This window comes from Gallus gallus, chromosome 5 (genome assembly GCF_016699485.2).
Source record: "Gallus gallus isolate bGalGal1 chromosome 5, bGalGal1.mat.broiler.GRCg7b, whole genome shotgun sequence".
In the NCBI taxonomy this organism is placed as follows: Eukaryota; Metazoa; Chordata; class Aves; order Galliformes; family Phasianidae; genus Gallus; species Gallus gallus.
In genome coordinates this window covers 7,151,431-7,175,399 of record NC_052536.1, presented here as the reverse complement: position 1 = coordinate 7,175,399, position 23,969 = coordinate 7,151,431, and the positions used below count along the sequence as shown (strand labels likewise).

General features: G+C 41.4%; 1 protein-coding gene across 12 annotated transcripts in view; it reads left to right on the top strand.

Annotated features, from left to right (window-relative positions):
* The window catches only part of FAR1 (fatty acyl-CoA reductase 1), an 83,843-nt gene that overhangs the window by 32,604 nt on the left and 27,270 nt on the right, over positions 1 to 23,969 (top strand). For 3 of the 12 annotated variants that reach the window (XM_040700809.2, NM_001031179.2, XM_040700812.2), the window contains exon 1: positions 13,528 to 13,615. The exons of 1 other annotated variant lie outside the window; for it this stretch is intronic. The gene's annotated coding sequence lies outside the window, so the exon portion shown is untranslated. Of the gene's footprint in view, positions 1 to 13,465; positions 21,344 to 21,625; positions 23,290 to 23,969 lie in introns of those variants that run through there. 8 more of the 12 variants (XM_015286359.4, XM_046941596.1, XM_040700807.2 and 5 more) reach the window with 5 other exon arrangements.

The following is a 23,969-nucleotide window of genomic DNA, read 5'->3' as shown; positions in this document are numbered from 1 at the left end:
AGAATCAGATCCTGGTTAAAAACCCCCTGGATCAGTGCTGTTGTTATGTTTTGAGAATTGTCTGCATCTTTTATCTTTTCCACAAGTGATGTAAATGACTAGCAAAGGCATTTCATGCTATTACATTAAATTTAATCTGAAATCGGGAGCCCTAAAATGCCTTTACCTGCCCCTCCCATAATTTCTGCCTGGTATCACCAGTGACTGCCAGAGCTGCATCGTTCTATCCTGACATAGTTTGATTTACTATTCAAGGTTGCTTTTTTTCTGAATTTTCTGCTTTCGTAATACCAGGATTGAGGATTAATTTCAAGATCTCTTTAGTGTATTTTGCCCTAAATTACTGCTGAGTGCTCTTACCTGCACTGTAATTTAGGGTTTGGAAATTACAGAGCCCTGCAGTGCTGTGGTTGTACAAGATTCTTTGTTCATAGGCATGCAGCAGAGCTTACCACCTACACACTAAAAGCAAAGAACAAAATGGAACACTCAAGCTCTGTGCTCATAGTGTGTCTAAGTTAATTCCAAAGCAACCACGGAGCCTTTCTCACGCATAGGTATTTATAGAAGCAATAGAGTTGAAATCAGTAGAAATCAGAGTAATTGAAGCAGTGAAGTTTGCAGCCAGAATTAATTTTGAATTTATTCAGACTTTGGAGATGGCTGTGCTTTGAGTCAGGGGTTGGATGAGATGAAGTCCCTTCTGAGCAATTTTTTACCAAGCTTCTGATACCAAAGAATTCTAAGAAATTGTACCATCCTCTCTAGTAAGGGGAGAGGGAGCTCGTAAGGGGAGATAGGGATAGTAAGGGGAGAGGGAGTTCAGGCAAAATTCGTGGAACCCAGTGCTACAGTTCTCTTTCCCATGATGTGCCATGGAATGTGAAGGTGCTTAGCTAGCGGAAATAGCAAAGCTAAATGCAGTGAATATGATTTCAAGGAAATCTGTGTTGTACAGAATTAACTCACAGCACAAAACTATTTTACGCAATAACAGTTTGGGCAAAATCCTGTTCTGCATTAAGCGAGAGAAAAAAAACTCGTTCCATCTACACCCCAAAAGTCAGATCCAGACTATTGCCTAAGACAGGAGATCCTGTCCCACTGTGGAATAAAAAACAGCTATTAACACGTCTCACAGAAGAAAAATGCTCAGTTTGATTTGTTCTACAGTTGAGCCTCAAAGTTTACCAAGACAGTTTGAATACTTTGCAAAGGCATTTGATTTTTAGACATCTGACTGCTTCAGCTTTTAATTGTAAGCCCAAGTTATCTAAGCAATGCATTCAAGTCTGATCCTGCTAGACAGTCCTACCAAGAATAAAGAGCAATTTACAACCCAGGAGTCAGACAGTGGCTTCTCTCCTTTGGAAAGTGGGATCTGTTTTTCTCCATAGGAGGATCCTTGATAGGAGGAGGGATCTATTTTCTAATCCATGTCTTGTCTCTCATCTACATCTCTCTTGTGAAGAATTTATTGTATGAAGTTGAGCAGTGAGTAAGTGATCATTGAAGGGTCACAGGGTATGTTGCAGCCTGCTGTCAAGGGCACTCCCACAGACTATGGGAGAAAAAATTACACTAAGGATACTGATTGGGAGAGTGAGAACTGAAATCAGCTCAGGCAACTCTTTAGATTTCTCCGGGATGAGTTCCCAGCTCAGAATGACAAGTCCTGCAGCGTTCACAAGTACTGCATTTAAACTGATTATTCTTAGGATGGGGCTTCTGTATTTCTGCCTGGGCAGATATATATGTCCGTTGACTGAGTACTTAAAACAGTGAGTCTGACACATTTAGGCTGCAGTAGACCACCTTTACATTACAACAACAACTGACTGTACACTTATCCTGCTCTATTAAGCCAAAGATTTTGGGAAGATTCTGGGAATAACCAGAACAATCCACCTGTGTTCTGCAAAGATCTACATAGCAGATGAGCCCCTGTAGTCTCAGCTGAAATAGCAGGAATATCTGAAACCATTTTTCCAGCTCAGCTGGTCAGAGGAGAGTTCATCAGACTGAGTAATGGGACAAGAGTTTATTAAACATCTTTAAAGCTCAAAAGACAAAGATGAAGGTCCAAGAATGAGGGAAATTTTTCCTCTGTGTTGACGAGGCATCAAAATATTTTCAATGAATCAGAATATCCAAAGCTGAAAGGGGCATACAGGGATCGTTGAGTCCAACAATCAGACTGCACACAGGACCACCCAAAATCCAAACTCTATGCCTGAGAGGATTGTCTGAACGCTTCTTGAACTCTGGCAGCTCAGTGCTGCGACCACTTCCCTGGGAGGCCTGTTCCAATGCCAAACCACTCTTTCTGTGAAGAACCTTTTCTACTGCGCATTCTGAACTTAACCTGGCACAGCTTCATGCATTCCCTTGGGCCGTACGGCTGGTTACAGGAGGGAAGAGATCAGTGCTCCCCTCATGAGGAATATGTCGACCACGATGAGATCTCGTATTTTCCATCATTTTATTCATCTACCCCATAAAGATGTAGGTAGCTAGTTGAATGTGATTAAGATTTTGACAACAGAATTCAAGATGAGCATGAAATCCACGTGGAACTGCTTAGTGAGCTGTGTACTCTCTGTGACTCTTGCGGTAGTGGAAGTATTACTGTGTATTCCAGCAAAGGGCTCAAACACATTGCAAAACAAAGAGCAAGTCACAGTTGCTCAGGTGTTACACTGCAGGATTTTTAATTCTGTTATGCAAAGCAGTTTGGAGACAGCGTCTGAGTTGACTTTCCTGATTAATACTTCTGAAATTTGGGTGTAGAAATAATTTCTGTCAATAAATTACTTTCTTACATAACTAGGTGACAATTTTCAAGTTGTGTTGTCCTGTGCTTAGAGGAATTCTAGAAGCTCAAGAATAATTAAAACGGCATGGGAACTGTTAGTAGTGGTGAAGAACCAGATAGGTAATTATTTCAAACCTACTACCTGTGTATTTTATTTGCTGATAAATATTGTAACATTATATGCGTGACAGCAAAAAATCGATATGTAAAAATGCAGATTTCTATATATAAAAAGCTATTCCTCCCTTTAGTAGAAGACATACAGATTTCTAAATATTTTTATAATTGCATTGAACTAGATTTCTCTTCTTGTAGTTTAAATTTCTAAATTCTTATACAAAGATGATTGATTGAATTATGGTTTACAATTACAGTGACGTTCAAGCTCAACTGAAGCAATCACTCTCTGTTTCAAAGTTGACCATTGTCTGTTTCAAAGACCTTTCCAGAAATTACTGTAAGCACAACAAAGAAAGTACCTGCTGGAAGCAGAGAAAGTCGAAATAAGGTCTGTCCTGTGAAAAGGCTGTGATAAAATCTTATTGAATGGATTTTATTTATATCGGGTTCATCTTCTACCCTTGTAAATAGTATAATCATATGCATCTTTTCCAATTTTATTCTTGTGAAGGCTCATATTTGCCCAGTGTGTATGTTACAGTACGTTAAGTGTATGTGACAACTCAGCTGTCTAATATTGAAAATTACCTTTTAAACTCTTTGATGCACTCCCATACTAGGCATACTAACTTGTATGGTCTTGTGCTGCTGCTGAACACTGAAGAGTGCAGATACACACTTATAAAGCCTACACATACATGTATACATAAAAATACTGATTTTTTTGAAGCACTGCTAAACAACTAATACAGTGTGAAAGTCACAAAATCATGTTCTTGTTTTGCTCTTTATTTACCAGCTTCTCCCATGACAGCAGCTACCTTGCCACTTGCATTCAGATATTCAGATAGTTACAACCTGAAGCCTTAAGAAAATGATATTCCATATGAATCTGTGTCAAAGGAAAGGGACGTACTTTTTGCACTGCAGGATTACCCCATGGCAATATCAGAGGATTGCTAACCTCACAACAGCTGCCAAGTTTGAAAAGATTGTTGCGTTACTACGTCTGAACGAACAAAGGCACTATTCTTGAAAACCAAGAATGACAACTACACTTTGGGACCACACCACAGAGATGCTGCTATGTCAAAGAGCATGAAGGGGCAGGAGTACCTGGACCTGGGGTGTTGATAGACACTAGACTGAACATGAGCCAGCAGTGTGCAAGGTGGCCAAGAAGGCCAATGGCATCCTGGCTTGTATCAGAAATAGTGTGGCCAGCAGGAACAGGGAAGTAATTGTCCCCCTGTACTCAGCCCTGGTGAGGCCGCACCTCGAGTACTGTGTCCAGTTTTGGGCCCCTCGCTGTAAGACAGACATCGAGGCCCTGGAGCGTGTCCAGAGGAGGGCAACAAAGCTGGTGAGGGGTCTGGAGCACAGGCCTTATGAGAAGCAGCTGAAGGAGCTGGGATTGTTCAGTCTAGAGAAGAGGAGTCTCAGAGGAGACCTCATTGCTCTCTATAACTAACTGAAGGAAGGTTGTAGTGAGCTGGGGGTCGGCCTCTTCTCTCGTGTGACCGGTGATAGGACTAGAGGGAATGGCTTCAAGCTGCGCCAGGGAAGATTCAGGCTGGACGTTAGGAAATACTGCTTCTCAGAAAGGGTGGTCTGGCACTGGAATGGACTGCCCAGAGAGGTGGTGGAGTCATCGACCCTGAAGGTGTTCAAAGAGCATTTGGATGTTGTGTTGAGGGACATAATTTAGTGCGAACTATTGGTGAAGGGCGAACAAATGGTTGGACTGGATGATCCTGTGGGTCTTTTCCAACCTTAGCGATTCTATGATTCTACCACACCAAGCTGGCAGCTCTGTTGAACTTCTGCACCCTCAGTACCATGGTCACTATGGAGACGCATATTCGCACATGGTCACACATGGTGACATCATAGACAAATGTGCCTTCCAGCATTGTTCTGCAGATCCAATTCCAAATCCCATAGACATACCCTGTAAGGGATTTCTCTTTATCTTTCTTCCCACCACAATCAGCTCCCTGAACCAGTGCGTCTGATTGTAATTAAAATAATTCTAGTGCTTTTTGAATATGTCTTTAAAGTGGAGAGCATGAGGCTTAGTGGAATAAGTAGCAAATGAACTCAAAGCTGCAGAGAACTGATATATATTGCTTATCTGATCACAAGACCATAGATAGTTCTTTATGCTATGCCAGCAGCCCAATTTGGACAGTTGCATGGTATGCAAAGTGACAACCAGCAATCTGGATACACCTTGTCTGCGCTCAAAGGTCATACCCACTAACTATTCCAGGGGGGAACTGAGCAAGCAGTCCTTTGACCCACTCTTCATTCAGCGCAGGCTACAAAAAATAAAGGATCCATCTTTCTGTGGGGACTTCTCCCTGGGTTACCCAGGCATTTCTGCTTTCTTCCTCCTCCACTGCAAATGCCTTTTGCCATTTAGCATTTCCCTGCTACAGGCATTCATAGGAGACACATAGCTGTCCATGACATCAATGTAACTTACCAATTTCTCACCTGTGCATATTCCTCTGATGAGGAGGCGCCTCAGCACTGATTAGTTCAGTCTTCTGATCTGCCTGTCATGCCAATACAGCGTTATCAAAGAAAGAATAAGGTTCCAATAAACACCAACAAACTGCAAATTTCTGAAGCAGTGATAATATGACTGATGAAGTCATATTATTTCATGATATATTTCATGACTGAAAGCTATGAGATGTCTGACTTTGACCAGAGTAGACAGAAAATACAAAAATTATTTTGAATGTAGAAAATCAGAAACAGTCACTAAGCTAGAAATATATGTCTTTGGAGACAGTACCATTGAGGGAAGATGTTTTGCTTATAATAGAGGAGACTATTAAACTGTGTAACAGAACAACAACAAAAATTATGAAGTAATCACTGTGAACAATAGCTTGTGTAACTTATGTAATTATAGAGATAGATAAGTGACTGTCCTTGTTTACGTGAACTAGATTTTGGTGTGCGTAGTCAGTCCTTGAAGAGAAATTATGAAGCCTATGTAAGAAAAATGTTACTAAAACAGAAATAGATGGGGGAACAGAACGTGAATTAAAAGGTAGCAAATCTTAAGATATGATACATAATTACAAAGAAAACGAAGTATTTTTCAGCATTCAGATATGGACAACCAATAGCTGAAGTGAGGAAAAGTGAAGCATGAAATGGGCTTCACTTTTCCTCATGAGAAATGACGGGAGGAAATGGCAGCAAGTAATGTTGACGTGGATACATGCTAATGAAATTCACAGATAAAGTGAAGATTCAGCAGCAGCGCAAATAGTTAATTACGAATTTGAATTATCACTTAAAGACCCTATAGCCTCGAGAAATACAAATAAGAAGAAATTTCATCTATATAGAAATGTGCAGTTTTGTGTTTGGGAAGAAATAACAACACTACATGCTAGAATATCAACAGTTTTAAATAACAGAAGAAGAAACCAGCATGTATTTAACCAAATCCTAATTCTTCTGAACTGCTGACATGAAGTAGTTATGAGAAAAATAAATATAAGCCTAAGCTGCCATCAAGAGATGGGTTTTCAGTAGAGGCATGAAAATATTTTGGCTTCAGACCTCTGTGAAACTTCATCTGAAATATTCTGTAAAATTATGCATCAAGTTTGGAAAAGATGTGAAGAGTGTCTCCCAGATTATTTGAGGAGACGACAGAATGTGGCTATTGTAGACCAATGAGATGAAAGCTGAAATGGGGTATAATTGTTCTCTACACATATATTGCTGTGGAAATGGAACTGTTGAATCAGAAGGCAAGCGCTGGCAAAGAAACAAAGGTACACACTGATAAATGCATTTAGATGAGAAATTAAAGGACAATTAAAAGATGGCTAAAAGAAGCAAAGTACAGCTGTGTTAAAAATGGAACAATTGTTTTAGAAAGGGACTTTTCTGACTCAGTGCCTCTGATAGCTGGGCAGAACACTGAGCTCATTAGTCTTCTTATAATCCTATGTTCATAACTATGCTGTCTATCTTCCAGCTTTTATCAGCCAGTTTGGTACTCCTAATTGAGTAATAGCTTTCACATCTTTAATATCTGATACCTTTCAACAGGTCTTTTCTATCCAAAATCTGTTCTTTACTGAAACGTTTCATTTCAGTGCAGTGATTCAAATAGCCACATTCTTATATAGTGTGATGACCTAAGCCTCACATGGCCTCTGTCCTTACTGTTAAAGGATCACTTCAATCTATGGCACCTATCTCATAGATATCAGCCATTCTAAAATACAATTACATCAGACAATTTCAACAGAAAAGATGAAAAAACGTAGCAAACACAAACATCATTAGTATCAAGCTGACAGGACTCAGCATGGTACCCATTACAGATAAGTGTGTTAATCAGGTTTGGGTGTTTTTTTTTTTCTTTTTTTTTTTTCCCAGAATAAAGAGACTTTCTAAGATGATCTCTAAAGATTAAATTAAGTTTCGTACTTTGGATCTTAGGACTGGTACTTCTGCTTTTAAGTGAAGCAACGAAAATGCAGTGATATTTATGTGTATTCATGCAGGAGAAGATAAGAATCAGCCATAGCTGATAGCTGAGCAGCTTAAGGCCTAAAAAACAGATTAATGCCTTGTGAAAAGACCAAGCTGTGCAAGGCCGGTATTTTTAGTGAATCTAGTCTTTCAGCGGATGCTTTTTTCCCTTCTTTTTATTTTTATTCTTTTAATTTTGAAGAAGTTGATGCAAATGAAATATGCCAATATATAAAGTGATTTTCAGTGAAGTCATATCTAATGACTATAAAACATATGACAGCGTCCTCTAGAGAAGTACCAACGCTAAGTGAGTACAGAAGTGGAAGCAAAAGTTACTGGTCGAATTTCTTTAAGGTCCATTTTGATAGTACAGTATATAATGTCTTTATTAATGTTTCCTGTTCAAAAAGGGAAGGTGGCTAATAATGTATGGAATCAGCAAGCTGAAAAAGATAGCTGAAGTGAACAATATCAGGGTACCTTTCTAGAATATTCAGGTACTCCTGAAGACTAAAGCAAAAGGAAATTGAATGAAGTTTAATAGTACTGGGTATTAGGCAGTGAACTGAGACTGTTATGAGACTGCTGAATGCTGGAGGCTTGTTTGCTAGAAATCTACACAGAAGAAGTACATGTGTATACAAATGTGATTTCATGCAGCTATGAAAGATAATACGTAGGATAAACATTTCCAGTACAGGCAAGGAAGTACCACTCAGCAGTACAAAGTTACGTGTTGCTTTGATTGCTATACATTTTTCATAGTCATTAGGCTAAAGAAAGATGAAATGAGGACAGAAAAAGTACAGATCAGAGCTACAAGAATGACTAGGAAAGCTAAAAGCTTCTTTCATGACAGAAGACTAAAATACCTTATTTAACTTATCAAAGTAGATGCTGTTGTAGAATATGGTTATTCTTTATGAATTCAATAGATAATGAATATTAATTAGGATAAAGATATATCTAAAATAAAACAAATATGCAAACATTTGGAGAAATAAGGGGTTTAGCATGTTCATGGATATATTTTGTTTGGAAATTAGAATGAGATTCCTAACCATGAGAGGAAGGAAAATTTGGAGCCATCTTGTAACAGGAGTGATGCAAGCAAGACATCTTTATTTGTGAGAATAATTATATCATAGATATAAAATGTGGTTTTCTGTAAAAGCACAGTTTGGCAGAAGATACTTAATAGGGAGGAGAGGATAATAAACCATTTAAGTGCACTGCCATTCAGAGGCACCTCAGCAGGCTGCAGAAATGGTCTTGCATGAATGTTATCAAGTTAAACAAATAGAAATGTCAAGTCCTGCACTTGGAGAGGAAGAACTTCATGCATCCGTACAGTTGGCACCAAGCGAGTGGAAAGCAGCTTTGCAGAAAAGGCACTGGAGAGCTCAGTGGACAGCAAGTTGACCATGAGCCAGCAACATGCCCTCACAGCAAGGGGGTATGGTTTTAAACTGAGACAGGAGAGGTTTAGGTTTGATAGTAGGAGGAAGTTTTTCACTCAGAGGGTGATGACGCACTGAACAGGTTGCCCAAGGAGGCTGTGGATGCCCCATCCCTGCAGGCATTCAAGGCCAGGCTGGATGTGGCTCTGGGCAGCCTGGTCTGCTGGTTGGCGACCCTGCACATAGCAGGGGGGTTGAAACTCAATGATCATTGTGGTCCTTTTCAACCCAGGCCATTCTGTGATTCTATGATTCTATGAAACTTCCTGGAATGCAATAGGAAAAGCATTGCCAGCTCGATCCTTCCCCTCTGCTCAGCACAAGTGAGACCCTTTTGGGGTCACAATAGAAAAGAGACATTCTGGAACAATTCCAGTGAAGGAACATGAAGATAGAGAAGTTACTGGAGCATGTGTCATGTGAGGAGAGGCTGAGGGAGGAGCTGCAACTGTTCAGCCTGGAGAAAGGAAGGCTCAGGGGCTGTTTTAGCAACATGTGTATGTTGCGAAGAAGAGTGAGTATCAGTGTGAAGAAGATGGAGCCAAACTGTTCTCAGTGATGTCCAGCAACAGAATGAGAGGCAATGGACACAAATTGAAACACGTGGAATTCCAATTGAAGGAAAGAAAATTAAATGCACAAATAAATAAATTCAACCGCAAACAACATATTTCAAGTTACGCATCCAGTTTGTACACCTACACCTACTATGTGTAAATACATTCAGGATTAAATTTTAATTATCTCCCATATCACATAAAATACAGAAGCAAGTTTGCAAATTCTAGCCTATGTATCTGTGACTGGAATCTGTTAATACTCGTAACGTCATAAATACACTGTTTGTAAACACCTTCTATACATACATCCCAGTGTAAGTATCCTATCAGCACAAGCACAAATGAAATGTTACAAGAGGGTAAATTTGCAGAACAGAAGTTGCCTGTGTTCATACACCCGGCAGCATGGAAAGTAAACATTTATGTTGACTAATCCTTTAATTAAATGGGTTGCATTTACCAAGAAATATAACTGGGCATTCATATAGCTCACACAATTAGTTAACTTGTGATATATACATTCCTTATTTTATGCAAAAAACAAACCCTTTATAGTATGTCCACATCTCAGTGAAATAAAGATACATGGCTGTTTGCATAAAAACAGTTCGGAGGTATTTAATGATGAAGGTATGCACAGAGATTTTCTATATGAACAGTGTGTTCCTGTAGCATGACCATTTGTAGTGATACCTCATGGTATTGGGATTTGTCCTCCCTTGCTTCAGCCAGTAGCACCTTTTTCAGTTTCCAAAGCATGGAGACTGGGAAACCTCATCTGGGGAGTGGAGTGTAAAATTAAAGGTCAGCAAAAAGTACAACGTCTTTACAGTTTATGGACTTGCTTATAATTGGAGACATGCAATGAAATGCCCCTAGGAGAGTTCCTGTCAATGAAATAACATGCAACTATTGGTCAAAAACTCAAATGGATATAAAGATATGATCAGGGTCTCTCTGCCCATTTGCCCCGACTGTAACATAGGCATTCATTTCATACTCTCACAGATACCAAACCAAGATTTGGCTTTTCAAGCATTTGTTATATGTTTACCTATATAACCCTCTGTTATACTGCTTTATTTTTTGTACTGGATAATAGAGTTCTAAATACTTTAGAACACCTTTTGAAATGTAAGCTAATGCAAACCCATGGTAGTTTTTGTTTGTTTGTTTGTTTGTTTGGGGGGTGAAGAGAGTGGCTGTTGTTGGTGAATGCTGGTAATTTACTCAGCATTCCCAGATTAGAGCATGTTTGCGTTGACGTTGCCTGATTTTTCTTCTGTAATAAAAAATTTACAATGCTATCATGTATAACCAGTTTGGTAGGTTCTTGGAAGCAGGCAGAGGTTGCTGTATTTAAATGCAAATGCATCATGATCCCGTGTCACTATGATGTTTTCCTGTTCATAAGTAATTTAGGAGAGAGAAATTAATTGTGACTTGGAAAGAATTGTCTGGAAGAAAATCACATAATTAGGTCTCATGATATCCTCACAATTTTGGAGGCTTTTGAGATGCTAGAAAGGTTTTGCAGCATTGTGAACTCACATTGCATCATTGTGATACTTACGGTTTTCCTCCATTCTGCCATTAAATTTGCTTTAAAGTTCTGATGCCAAACTTGTTTTATTATTATTGTTATAGATGACAATTTATGGTGAGTGCATCAGCTAATGCATTGTCATTACATGTCATTAATGAACTAAGATTCTCAGGTGATATGGTATTTATTCCATACAACCTTGAAAGTTGCACTATTTTTTAGATGTTTTTAAAAAACAGTACTAGACAAAAAATAATGCTATGCCCTCACTGAAATACTACTCATACCCATTATTTCCATGTGGTGTCACAGTTACATTTTACACAACTTCTGAAAAAAAATGTACCCACATTTCATTAATGTAATAATTTGAGAAACTTTAATTTGAATATTGCCTGAGTGTAGTCTTCTTTCCCTTTCTCCCTTCCCTTCTATCCCTTTCCCCTTCCCCTTCCCTCCCTGCTTCTCTCTCTCTCTCTCCCTCTCTTTCTCTCTCTCCCTCCCTTCCTTCCATCTCCTCACTCACTCCTTCATTTTCTCTTTCCCTTTCCCTTTCTTTCTTCTTCTCTCTCTTTCTTCCTTTTCCTTCTTTCCTTCTTTCTTTCTTTTCCTCCCTTCCTCCCTCCCTCCCTCCCTCCCTCCCTCCCTTCCTTCCTTCCTTCCTTCCTTCCTTCCTTCCTTCCTTCCTTCCTTCCTTCCTTCCTTCCTTCCATTCTCCTTCCTTCCTTCCTTCCTTCCTTCCTTCCTTCCTTCCTTCCTTCCTTCCTTCCTTCCTTCCTTCCTTCCTTCCTTCCTTCCTTCCTCCCTTCCTTCCTTCCTCCCTTCCTCTCTCTTTCCTTCTTTCTTTCCTTTCTTTCTTTCTTCCTTCCTTTCCTTCCTTCCTTTCTTTCCTTCTTTCTTTCTTTCTTTCTTTCTTTCTTTCTTTCTTTCTTTCTTTCTTTCTTTCTTTCTTTCTTTCTTTCTTTCTTTCTTTCTTTCTTTCTTTCTCTCTTTCTCCTCTTTCTCTCTTTCTCTCTTTCTCTCTTTCTCTCTTTCTCTTTCTTTTTCTTTCCCTTTTTTCCTCTCTTTTTAGAATATATTTTCTTAAGAGTACACATGCACTGAAAGTAATGCCGCAACTGTATCTGTAGGCTCTTAGATACCAAGGAATTAGAAATGGAAGAGCTTGGAAGAGAAATGGAAGAAAACCATTGGTGTCATTGTTGACTTACTGCCCACTAACAGTTCTGGTAAAGAGCTCAGAGTTATGTGATTCTGTGTCCTGTCAACAAGGTAATGTTTTCATACCCAGACCAGGTTTTTACTCATATGGACTAAATCAATCATGACAGACTCATCTTGAGGAGAAAGAAATGAATGGCTGCTGGTTGCACCCTCCCCACTCTCAGGGCCCAGATCAGGCAGAAACTGTTTTGGAGAAGTAACATGCGGTTGCATCAGCAAAGTCTGTGTTTACAACAGTTCTCATACAATAATTTGTATGGATGGTAATCTGAATTAATACTGGTTGGGCAAGCTTATATTGGGTGTTTCCTAACTTTTTGAATGCTTGATTTTTTTTTAAACCCCGATGCGTGTCCATCTGTGCAATCACGCGTTGTGAAAGCAGCGGCACACCGACAGGCACGGCACAACGGCACGCTGCGGTATTTGGTAACCAACGGTGAGCAAAGCGCTGCGCAATGATGCTTAGCAGAGGTGCGATGCCATCAGTAACAGCCCGGCGGTGCCAGCACTACATGTGGCACGGCGCGGGGTCCTCGGGCAGCCGCCGCACGTGCGGGTGTAATGCGCGGGGTTCGTCCAGCAGCGCTGCGGTGAGCCCAAGTGCCCCCTCACTTCAGCAGTCACCCGCTTCTGCGGCTGCTTCAGCAGCTCTGCGGCCCTGGCTGCGCTGAAACCTTTTAACTAACCCTGACGGACAATCTCCGTGCTCCAAAGCCCCGAGGGTCCCAGAGAGATGGGCGGAACTCCCAGCGGCAAGTGACGACTGTTTGCAGTGTCACGAGAGGGGCGCAGGTCTGAGCACGAGCGGCAGTGCGGTGGTTCCACGTGCCGTGCGCTGCGAAGCGCGGCAGCCCGGCGAGGAAACACCACGATGGAGCAACCGTGCTGGCAGCCCCCGCGAGCAGGACGCGGCGTGCTGCGGCACGGGCCTCGCATGGAGGCCGCCACACGGGCAGTTTCGCGCCTACCGCGCCGCCGCCACAGCAGCCCCTCAGCGGCACGGCGGCCGTCGGCGAGGACCGCGCGCGCGCGGGGGAACGACCGTTAGCGGGGGCCCGCGCGCAAAGACCGCCGACAGCGGCGCTGAGAGGACCGCGCGGCCACCGAGCGGCGCCGCACCCCCCCGCCCCTCCGAGGTCCTGGGTGTGGCTCCTTCACGCCGCCAACCCCCGGCGTTCTCGTCCCTCCGAGCGGCGGAGCCGGGAGCCAATCGGCGGGCGGGTGCCGTGTGCGCAACGACCAACGGGAGCGGCCCTTTTAGGACGACTGTCCGGGTCGCTCGGAGCGGAGGGGTGAGGTGTGGGCGCAGGGAGCGTGCGTTCCGGAGCGAGGGGTAGAGCATCTCGGCGGGGGCTGCCGCCCGAAGCAGGTAGCGGCCGCCTCGGCTGCGGCGGGAGATAGGGGCGGGCCCGCTGCCCAGTGCGGCCGGGGGCCGCTCCATCAGCCCGGGAGGGGCGGCGGCGGCGCGGGCAGCAGCCGGGCGTTTCCGGGAGGCTGCTGGCGTGGGGGGGCAGACCTGGAGCGGGGGGCCCCGAGGGGCGGCACGGGGGAGGGCCGCGCTTCGGGGACAAGAGCGCGATTGCCGGATTCGACGCCTAAAAAAGATGGGTGGAGGAAGGAAACCAAAAAATCCCCAGCCTTCTCCGGGCGGCTGCGCTCCCGCGTGGGCGAGGCCGAAAGCCCCGCAGCGTGCCTCGGCCCGCTTCACCTGCCGCCGGGTCGCTGCCCATCGCTCTTTCTTGATAGAGCCACTCTTGGGCAGCCCGGCTTCCTTCCGCCCGGGGCCGCTTCCCGTTTCTCGGAACCGTCGCTTTTGCGGCCGGGGAGCGGCCTCGCAGGAAGGGGTCACGGGTTTCTCCCCCCGTCGGAAAGAGGTGGCGGAAGAGAAGCGAAACGTTGCCTCGGTCTGCGGTCCCGGTTGTGCCGGGTCGTGCGTGAGCAAAGAGTGGCTGGAAAGGCGCGGTAGCGTCGATGTGTGCATCAGCCCCTGGCTCTGAGAAGAGGTTTAGGGCCCTGTGGAGAAGGGGCAGCGCGGGTCTTCCAGAGTGAAGAAGTGCAGCTCTACAGTGATTGGCAGCAAGCCTGTAATTGAAGCCAGATGGAATCCCGTGGGAATAGAAGCCTTTAATTTCATTTAACCTACTTCCCACCTTTAGCACCTGAAATGTGTTGATATTTTAATAACATTCAATAGTAACCGAAACAGAATTAGATCACGCAGCCCTTTGGATGCCTAGGGCAGCCATCTGTACCATGGCAAGCTTAAATTTCCCCTGCTCCCGTCTCTTGCCGTTTGTGATATGTTATTGACATAACCTGCAGGTTCTGTATTAATATATTTCCAAGATTAGTACTTCTCACTTTTTCTGCCCTGTTTTTAAATGGTTAAAACACAGCCCTTTCTCTACCCAGAAACATTTAAAGCGGGCTATGAAAACTGAGCTGTGTGGTTCTGCAGTAGCTAGAAAAAGCAGTGAAAACAATATGCAGATCTAGCTGTGTAACCGTTTACTCTGAGTACCGGGTCTTAATGCTGGACTGCAGGGCTAATCAGCCCTTACCACAGAGTAATTTTAACAGTAACAGCAAAGCATGTAATTGTTTTCCATCTTCTGTCTGATGTAGAGGTGTGTGTTTGCCAATGACTTTCATCTTTCTTGTAGTTAGGAAAAAAACCCTGCTTATTCCTTTTCAGCATCCGATGCTTGAAAATAAGATAAGAAAAGTTCTATGAAGCAAAATCCGAACTTGTCTGATAGTAAATACTTTCTACTCTCTGGTAATGGGTGTTCCTAAGATTTCGTTTTAAATGTGTGGGATATCCAGTAGGCAGATGTGAGTGCAGAGCATCACAAAGTGTTGGCTTTCCAGTGTATCTCCTGATGACATCTTGGAGTAATACGTGTATTGAAATGGCCGCACTAACAGATCTCTTGGAAGTGGAGGAGGTGGAAATGTCTGTTTGTAGGACCTTCTAGTCCCGAAGAGGAGGAGCTGAGGCTCCTCTCCTGCTTCCTCATGATGAGAAAACAGCATCCCGTGTCATCTTCCTGTTTTCAAGTTCTAGCACTTGTAAGAACTTACAGTTCCAGTGCTGTTGCACTGCGATTGCATGGAAGGGATCTGTAATGAACTCAAATGGCTAGGTATTCCTAACAGCTGCTTTGGACGTTTAAGCAAGCGCTGGGAAATATACTAAGAGTAGTTGAAGACACTGCTGTATCATTGCAATGAGTTGGGGTTTTTCTGGCTTCTCAGCCTGAAATAATGTGTGAGGTATTGTGTTTCTTTTGTTTTGGTGTGGCCAAAATATTCAGTGTTTGAGGTTGAGTCTGTTCACTAAAGTATGCTTTATTTTGTCTGTAGGAACCAGAGTTACTACTGAGTAAAATGGAAAAGGGGAAAAAAAACCCAAAAACCGAAACATAGAAACTGTTGTGATTAAAACCTGAACTTTGATAATTTGGTACTCTGTAGATGGAGGATGTACTTTTTGTAATACTTGAGTGGCTGAACACGATCAGTACCTTCATGTGTACCCATGCTGCTGCTCTTGGTTGCTAATTTTGAGTCTTGCAGCAATCTGACTGTAACGCAGTCCTCCAGCGAGGCTTTATTTAGCCTCAACACTTTGGGACTGTGGAAGCTGAAAATGGTCCTTGCGACTGCTGTCTTTGAGTAGAGTAGATTTTCTTTTATTACTTTTTTCTTATTACTCTGAATGTCTCCAACACAGATTCTTGTGAGGCTTTCATGAACTCTTCCTTGCTTTTTCGAAGGTTTTCACAACCCTTTTTCTATGTGTGACTCCATTGGCATCCCTTATTGCTTTCTTCCTCAAGGTGTGGTTGGGCTGTTCTTAGCAGATCTTGCTAAACTCCCGTTCTGTGTTATCTGTATGTACACACACCACACCATACCAACCTTTCCATTTCATTGTTAGCTCGATGTTTGTGAACTTGTAGGAAGTTGTGTGCAATAGGCACGATATATAGATCCAGATAAGAGGTGCATGGGTGTAAGTAGGAGTTAAAGGCCAAGTGTTCAGTAGTTAAATACATGTTAACTGCATGAGTGGAGTAAAATCCTGAGTTCTTTTGGAAGTGGGAGAGGCTTTATGCATCCTCTTTAAGTGTTGTTCACTTTATTTGTCCTGTTTGTGGGGTAGGTAGGCAACCTGCTGTTAGAACCTGCTTTAACTATGTGTATGTGTAGGGTATTTCTAAATATACAAAAGCTGTGGAAAAAGCGCTGTTAATTTACTTGCAGTTTTGTTCTACTTGTATTGGAAAAGATCACATTAAACTTGTTTTTAATGAGTAAGGGAAGTGATTAGGCTTCAGATAGAGACTGCTAGAGCAGTTGTCGAAGAAACTTACTATTGGCCTTCATAATAATTCTTAGGAACTTCTGCAGGAACGTGATGGGAAATAAAAGATGTTCACTGATTTGCACTGGAAAGCTATTGAATTATATCATGTTAAAATGTTATATTGCTTGACTGCAATTTTGTATGAACTCTGACAAGTGACCTTTACTACAAAGGCATTAGAAGGCAGGATTTGGTGCAATGTGATGACAAACACTTGAGGATTTTCTTGCAGGAGTGTAGTTAGCCAGTTAGTATGCAACATTCACACATACATATGCAACAAAGCATTGCAGGGTTTTGTTCCTGTAAATCTCTCTTCAACTGTCTGAAGCTATTTCATCTGAGAGAAGTCAGAGCATCGCAGAAACTGATTGTTCAGGACTTCTTGGTTTAATTGTAAAAAAACATCAGAAAGCATGGGAAGATCTGAAAGTCATTTCTAGGACTTCAAATTTATTGTGTGATGCCTGTTCTAAAATTTGATTGGAACCTTCTCACTCCTTCATACTTTGTAATTTCAAACTAATAGGAAATAAGAGATGGGTTATGTCCCTTTTCAATGAAATGTCCTGTCTGCAAATGTTATGTTAAAAAAGCCCTAATCATACACTTCAGTGGCAGTACAGGCAGTACAGATGGCTTATCTCGACCTACTGGTGTTTCAAACGGAGTAATTTAGAATGCAGTTTTGGGACTGTTATTTTTTTCTCCTGTCTGATTGATGCGATAAATGTAAATCCAGGTTTTAATTACCTGGACTTGTCTTACCTATGGAAGTAGATGAACTGGTGAACCTGTTTTTGTTACTGTTGCGGTTCTTCCTTCCCTCTGTCTGCTTTTTGTTTTGTTTTCCAAAATATTTTGAGGAATTCTCATTCCCTCCTCTGTAAAATGACAGTGTCAAATAACAACTGGAGCAATAATACTACTGCTGCTCAGGCTTTTCCTGATGGGTACCTGGTCCGGATATCAAAACAATGTATACAAAGGCTAAACTGGTGCCTCCAATTTATTGTTCTGATGCAGTATCTAAGAATTGAGCAGGCTTGCATTCCAGCACATTCTGTGGTAGTCAACTGTGAGACTGTTACTCTATCCATTAATGTTGCAGGTAGGCTCCTTAGGCAGCTTTTACTAGCTTCAGTGTTAACTGTGGAGCTGTGATTTATGCCAATAAGAGCTGTGATCTGTGGAACCACCTTGATAAACAGCGAGACTTTATGCTGTCATATCTGAAAGCACAGCCAAGGCATCTGTGTTGACTGACTTAGATAAAATGATCTCGAGCTGTGGTCCTTCTTAGTGAATGTTGATTCTGCCTGTTTTTAGCTCTGCTAGACCTGTTTGAAAGCTCTTTGGGCATAAGTCTTAAGAATAGTTCTTCATGAACTGGAAATAGAGTATACTGATCGTACTTCGTCTGTTGCAGTGTGCTTTACTGGCGTAGTCCAATATTCTGGACTGATGGCCTTCTGTGCAACTTGGAGGAATGAAGTTAATTATGCTGAAACATTTTCTTTTAATGTGCACTTGAAGGACAAACTCAAACAGTAAACAGTTCAGAACAGCACAAATTTCTAATTTAATTATAAAGGGATAGCAATAGCCTTTTACTTAGTTGCATTAAACCAGTGCTTAGAAGAACTTTAATTCGTTTTCAGTGGTTTTACTGTAAAAGAAGTGTAATTAGAGCAAAGCTTAGGATCTCTCCATTACTTTGAAGGACAGAGTGTTTACTATTAAAGAGTCGGTTTTTTGTCAGCGAGAACAGAATCTCTGAATAGTGTCTAAGTGCTTATGCACTCGCAGTGAATTCAGAACTATAGCTTGAGAAGGTATGTGAGTACACTCATAGGAAGTATCTCTATGACCATGCATCAAATGCCTCTAATGGTGAAGTGCTGCTGAGAGCACCGCAAGTTTCTGGACTGAGATGATCTTCCCTTCCCCGCAGTAAGACGGAAGGATTGGAGGAGGTTAAAAAACTGATGTCTTCAGGCACAGCTCTGGCTTTCAAAGTATCGCATTTCCACGAGGGTGTTTTCAAACTCCAAATCAAATAGTCCAGTTTATAAACTTAAGTGGAAACTGAGTCCTACTTCCAATTCTGCTAATAAATTACAGGATTGAGTGAATTGAGTGCTTGGTTTTTTATGCTTTTAAGGCAGTTGGCAGAAGTGCTTTGGCTTTTGGTGTAAATCTAGGTTTTTGTATCAAGATGCTGTAGAGCAGTTAAACAGCTCATGCAATATTACTTAATCCTTAATTAAACCAATTTATTAATGCTTCTTAACTTGAATGTATGTAATGTAAAAAAAAAAATAGTATTTTGTTCTGGAGAAATAGAACTTCTACATACAGTCTAGGAAAAACTTTCATCTAATGTATTTCTGTCAGTAAGAATAGTCAGGAGAAGGAGAGGAGTTTTTTTTAGAGCACGTCTAGTTTATTTGTGGCCATGCACCTGCATGCTTGGTCACGTAAACTCTAACTTGACTAAATCAGTTGCTCCAACTGCTGTCTTGTTTCAGTAGATAACGGATTTGTAGTAGGCATATCTTTTCTGGTAGCAGACTGTCTCCGAACATCTTCAAGGTTGAGGAATAGAGCAAGTTTGAAGTGTCTGTTGCTCGGTAATTCTCTAATACTCTTAGTGACCGTCAACTACACTTGCCATACTTTGTGTACAGCCTTGGGGAAGTGTGAGATACTTGCTGTCTAACACACCACCAGACAGAAGCCCGAGAACAGCTAGTTACTATTAAATTTTGAACATATTTTGATAGCTCTTGAAAAAGGGGTGGCTATAATTAGCTTCCAGACCTGGCAATATGTTTCCCAGCTCCTGGAGATATGACAAATTCTCTTGTCAGGTTTATCCTGCAGATGACTGTGGCTTCCAGCTAGTATAGCAAATAGCCTTGCAGAGAGTAGGTAAGAATGTTAGTGACAGTTGAAAACACTGGTAAGCACGTTTTTTTTCCTAAGTGCAGGAATAATCTGAAATCTGCAGTGTGATTGTGCAGTTTGGAGTAGATATGCTTTAAAGTGAACTTGCACCAAAAGAAGTGTCCAACAGGAAATACTCTGTTCCGTTGTTAAGATCTCTACTCAACTGTTTTGGAAGATATCTTTCACAGATAAGGTTTCTCAATGGGTATAACCTTGGACTGTGAAGACAGACAAACTCACCTTTGGTGATATGCTCATAGGTACTGTCCAAATAGGGGAAATCATTGACCTTCGTGGTTGTTGAAAATGTGGACATAACTTCTGATAGCATTCATTGATTTACTTTTGTGGAAACAAGGCACCAGATGCAATGAGACATGATGTGACCCCAGCTTGTCTTTCTGGCATAATCTTGTTTAGGTGAGTTAAATATTACTTTCTTTGCTGCCAGAATCTATCCAGCTCTTAAATTTTATTCTGGCTTGCTACAGTGTCCTTGAAAATGGCAGTGGAAGCCCTAAATGGCAAGCTGACCTTCCAGTAATGATTTTCTGATACAGATGTGTGATTATGGTTTTCAGAAACACTTGCTGCATTCAGATTTGATGTCTAGGTTTTATTGCCTGAATATATACATAAGATAGAAGAAACGTCTGTCTTGTGGACTGTTTTTGTGTTGCACTGCTGCTAGTACTTGGTGCAAGCTGTTGGGGGAAGTTGAGTTTGCCAGGCTCTATTCTGCAGAACTTTAGTTTGTTGCTAATGCTTGAGAGGTTGGGAAATAGTTATTGTCTGTTTCCTATGACTGGATAATCTCAGTATGATAGAATTTGGAAGGAGTGTCTTGCTGACCTAATGTTTGGCAGTGATTAACTAGAAAGCAGGCCTTTTATCCTCAAATGAGGACATAAGTGCACGCTCCTTTTTTTCTGGGTTTAGCATTAAAACATTCAAGAAAGCAACAGGCTTTCTTGGCAGATTTGAAGGCAAATCTTTAAGCATCTTGATCTATGTTTGGACAAATCTGAGAATTGCCCTTGTTTTGAGTGTCATAGAGACCTCTGTTTGAACAAGTGAGTTAAATATTGCAGTAGTTGCTCTGGAGGCAAACAGAGCTGCTGTTGTTTGCTCCATAATAGCTGTTGCTCACTCTTGGACACAAGAATTATTTTACAAGATGGGGAATGTTGGCTAGAATCCAGGAGGTGGGTTTTTTTTTTTTGTTTGCTTTTTACTGAAGTGCTTAGGAGTGTTTGATGCCTTAAAGGGAAGCGTGTTTCAGATGAGCTGGATCTTCAGTCACCTTTGGTTTAAACCAGAGCCTATGGATTCATAAGTATGTTAACATCAGTTTCTCTGTGGCATTTTTAGTGCAAGCTTCCTCTACTGAGGGCAGTTTATCTCTACAAGTCATCCAGAGACCATGCCTGTTCTACAGGATGAGTTCTTAAGATAACTCTTAGTTATCCTTTCATCTGCCCAATGTTTTTTCCTCTTAGGTATTGTTACTTAGTAGCTCAAAAAGCAGCTACGTTGCAAGAGTTCAGATAATTCCAAGCCTGCATAAGGCAGCGTTGTATTTAACAGAAGTATCTGGCATTGTTTGAAGAAGGTGTGGTCAAGAAGTCATTGAATAAGTGGTGAAAATGCATGTTGCTGGTTAATAGAGAAAGTATGACTGATTTTGTGCTTGCAACAACTCAATTATAATGTGGAATATTGCTGGCATTTCAACCTTACGCTGAATTTGGTTCTGCTGTGTTGTCTTTCAAGGTAGGTATCCTTTTTGAACTGGCTCCAGCCTGCTCTGCATTAAAAGCCGAACTCAGTTTCTTCTGGGAACTACATTTATTTCTTAACAAAATTTTGAAACATGATGTAGTTCTTGAGTAGTTCAGTAGCTGGCTTTAAGCAAAGGGTAAACTACTGAGCAGAGAAGCTTTAAAAGGCAGCACAGCTAATGTATCATACCTGAGATTAAGTTCCTTCAGAGTTCAAAGGTAGTTGTTGCCAGCAATGCTGTGTTAACTGGCGTGTTGAGATGAGTTCTCAGAAGAGGTGGGGAAAGGTTGATTGAGTGGGAACATTCTTTCCTATTCCTGCAGTTGAGTTGACTTTTTCTTTCTGGTAGGTTTAGCCAACTTGATCTATGTTAGTCTTTCTCCAGTCATCCTCAGATTCCATGCTTGGTTTTTATCCTTGAGTCAAACACAGTGCTTCTAGACAATTTATTCACAAGCCCAGCATTTAATGTTATAATTTGGCAGCGGCACATGCTTATTAAAAGATTAGCAGTTATATTTTTCTAGCTGGAAACTGCAGGAGGAATACAAGTAGGAAAAAACAGGTAGTGTAGAAAATTGCTATGAATAAAAACTACCAGAAGCTGTATTTGCTGGAGAGCAGGGTGAGGGGAGACAGTGTAGAGTTGCTCAAAGGAAATAGTTCAGGCAAGAATCCTTCAAAACAAAACAAAAAGAACCCTGTGAATGTTGGTGTTCTTGTCTGAATTGTGAATACTTCAGTATGTATGTGCATCTGTGTGTTTCTTCCTAGCAAACTGATCTCATCATTCTTAATCCTAGCTGTAGGCCTGCATTTTTTTTATAGGTTTGTGTTCTGTAAAAGGTTTCAGGAGAATAACATAGCTATTTTCTATCTGATGCTAACCCTTTGGTCAGGAGAGTGTTGTGAGACATAACTGAGGCAGGAAACTTTCTGATCTGTTCTGGCTTCTAGTTTTCCTTTATATCATATGACTTAAAACATTGTCAGATTTTTCAGCTAGCTTAAAGCCGGACCATAGCAAATATACCTATTTCAACACCAGCAGCATTACTCTTTTTTTCGGTTCCATTTCACCTTTTAGATGCTGTACTGTAGTCTGTGTACTGGGTGTTGTAGTGAAGGTCCTGTGTTTACTGTAAGATTGTCTCTGCCTGCATGAGCAAGTTTACAAACTTGAGTGTATAACATTGTCTGAGCATTCCTTTGAGGAAGGGCAAGTGAAATAATGGTATTTAAATGTTGTTACAGAGGGTAAAAGGCGTAAAAGATAGGAGTAAGTAACAAGAATTCTTAAGAACTGCAGCAAAATGGAATCTTGGTGACAAAATCAGTACAGTAAAGGGTGCATGAGTGCTCTCAGAGGAAACAGAAGTCTTATACTGTATGTAGGAACAGGCATGGAGGTTTTTTTTTTTAGGAATAGATAGGATTGAATAGCATGTTCAAATAGCAAGAAAATCAAGGATTAGGCATATGTGAAGTCATAATAAATCTGTGATTCTGGAGCCATGGTGAAGAGAGTAGGATTATGTCTTGCATTAGAGAGGGGAAAAAGCGGCTCCTAAGGTTGTCTTACCTTGCTGTCTATGCCTTTATTGTGGGTGAAAGTCTCTTTAAGTATGTGGCAAATGTGAAAGGTGGATGTTGGGGGGGGAGCCTATTTACAGTAAGCTGACCTCACCAGCCTTCACAGAACAAATTTTGGATGATGTCCTGTGGCCACTACAAATAGCAGTGCTTAGTCTGTTCTAAACTTGCTACTGTACCCCACAGTCCTTCTTGTTTAGGTGCTTCCACAATAATTGTGGGAGCTATTCTTTTCAACAAAGGCGGTCAAACTAAGTCTTGGTGCAGTGGATGACAAAACATATGACCTCATATCCAGATCCCTAAAGCTGGAGCTTGTGTGGGTAAGAACTCATTTCTGGCAGGTAACTACTTAAAGCTTGTTCTGAGGCTTTGTCACAATACACTAACATAAAAAGCACAGCGCAGTACCTGGTGTGTAGATAAGCATTTCAAGAAAATGTATGTACTTCTATGGCAAATGTGCAGATTAAGTCTGTAGTTGTTCATTATATACAACACTTCGTGTATGTTCCTCGGTGAGTTCCTGCCTGCAATATCCTGCTGTTTAGAAGCAACAACAAAACGAGACTAAAGCACTTCAGAAGCTGCATTCTCATATTCTTGAGTGATAGATGAAGAAAGACTTTCACTCTATTCAAGCATTCAGTGTTGTAACTCTTAATATTTTCAGAAACACTTTGTGTAGAATGTTTTTTTAATACCATGCGTAAAACACTTTCTGTAGTGTTTTGAGAGTAACGGTTGATGTTTGTACATCTGCTGTAGGAGACAACAACCAGACTTCTACTATATCAACTTGATATTTATAGCAGTCCAATTAGATTAATACACCATGGTGAAAATGTAGCCATATGCTGTAGTCTTTTTCAGTTAAAAGTAGGCCATTTTAGGAATTTTTTGAAGATACTGGTATATGGGGCTTTGCAGAATGACTTGAAGTTGGCCTCAGGCACAGGTTGAGGTCTTTAAGGTCATGGTCCAAAGACAACATTAAAAAAGCACTATATTTATCTTTAGGAAG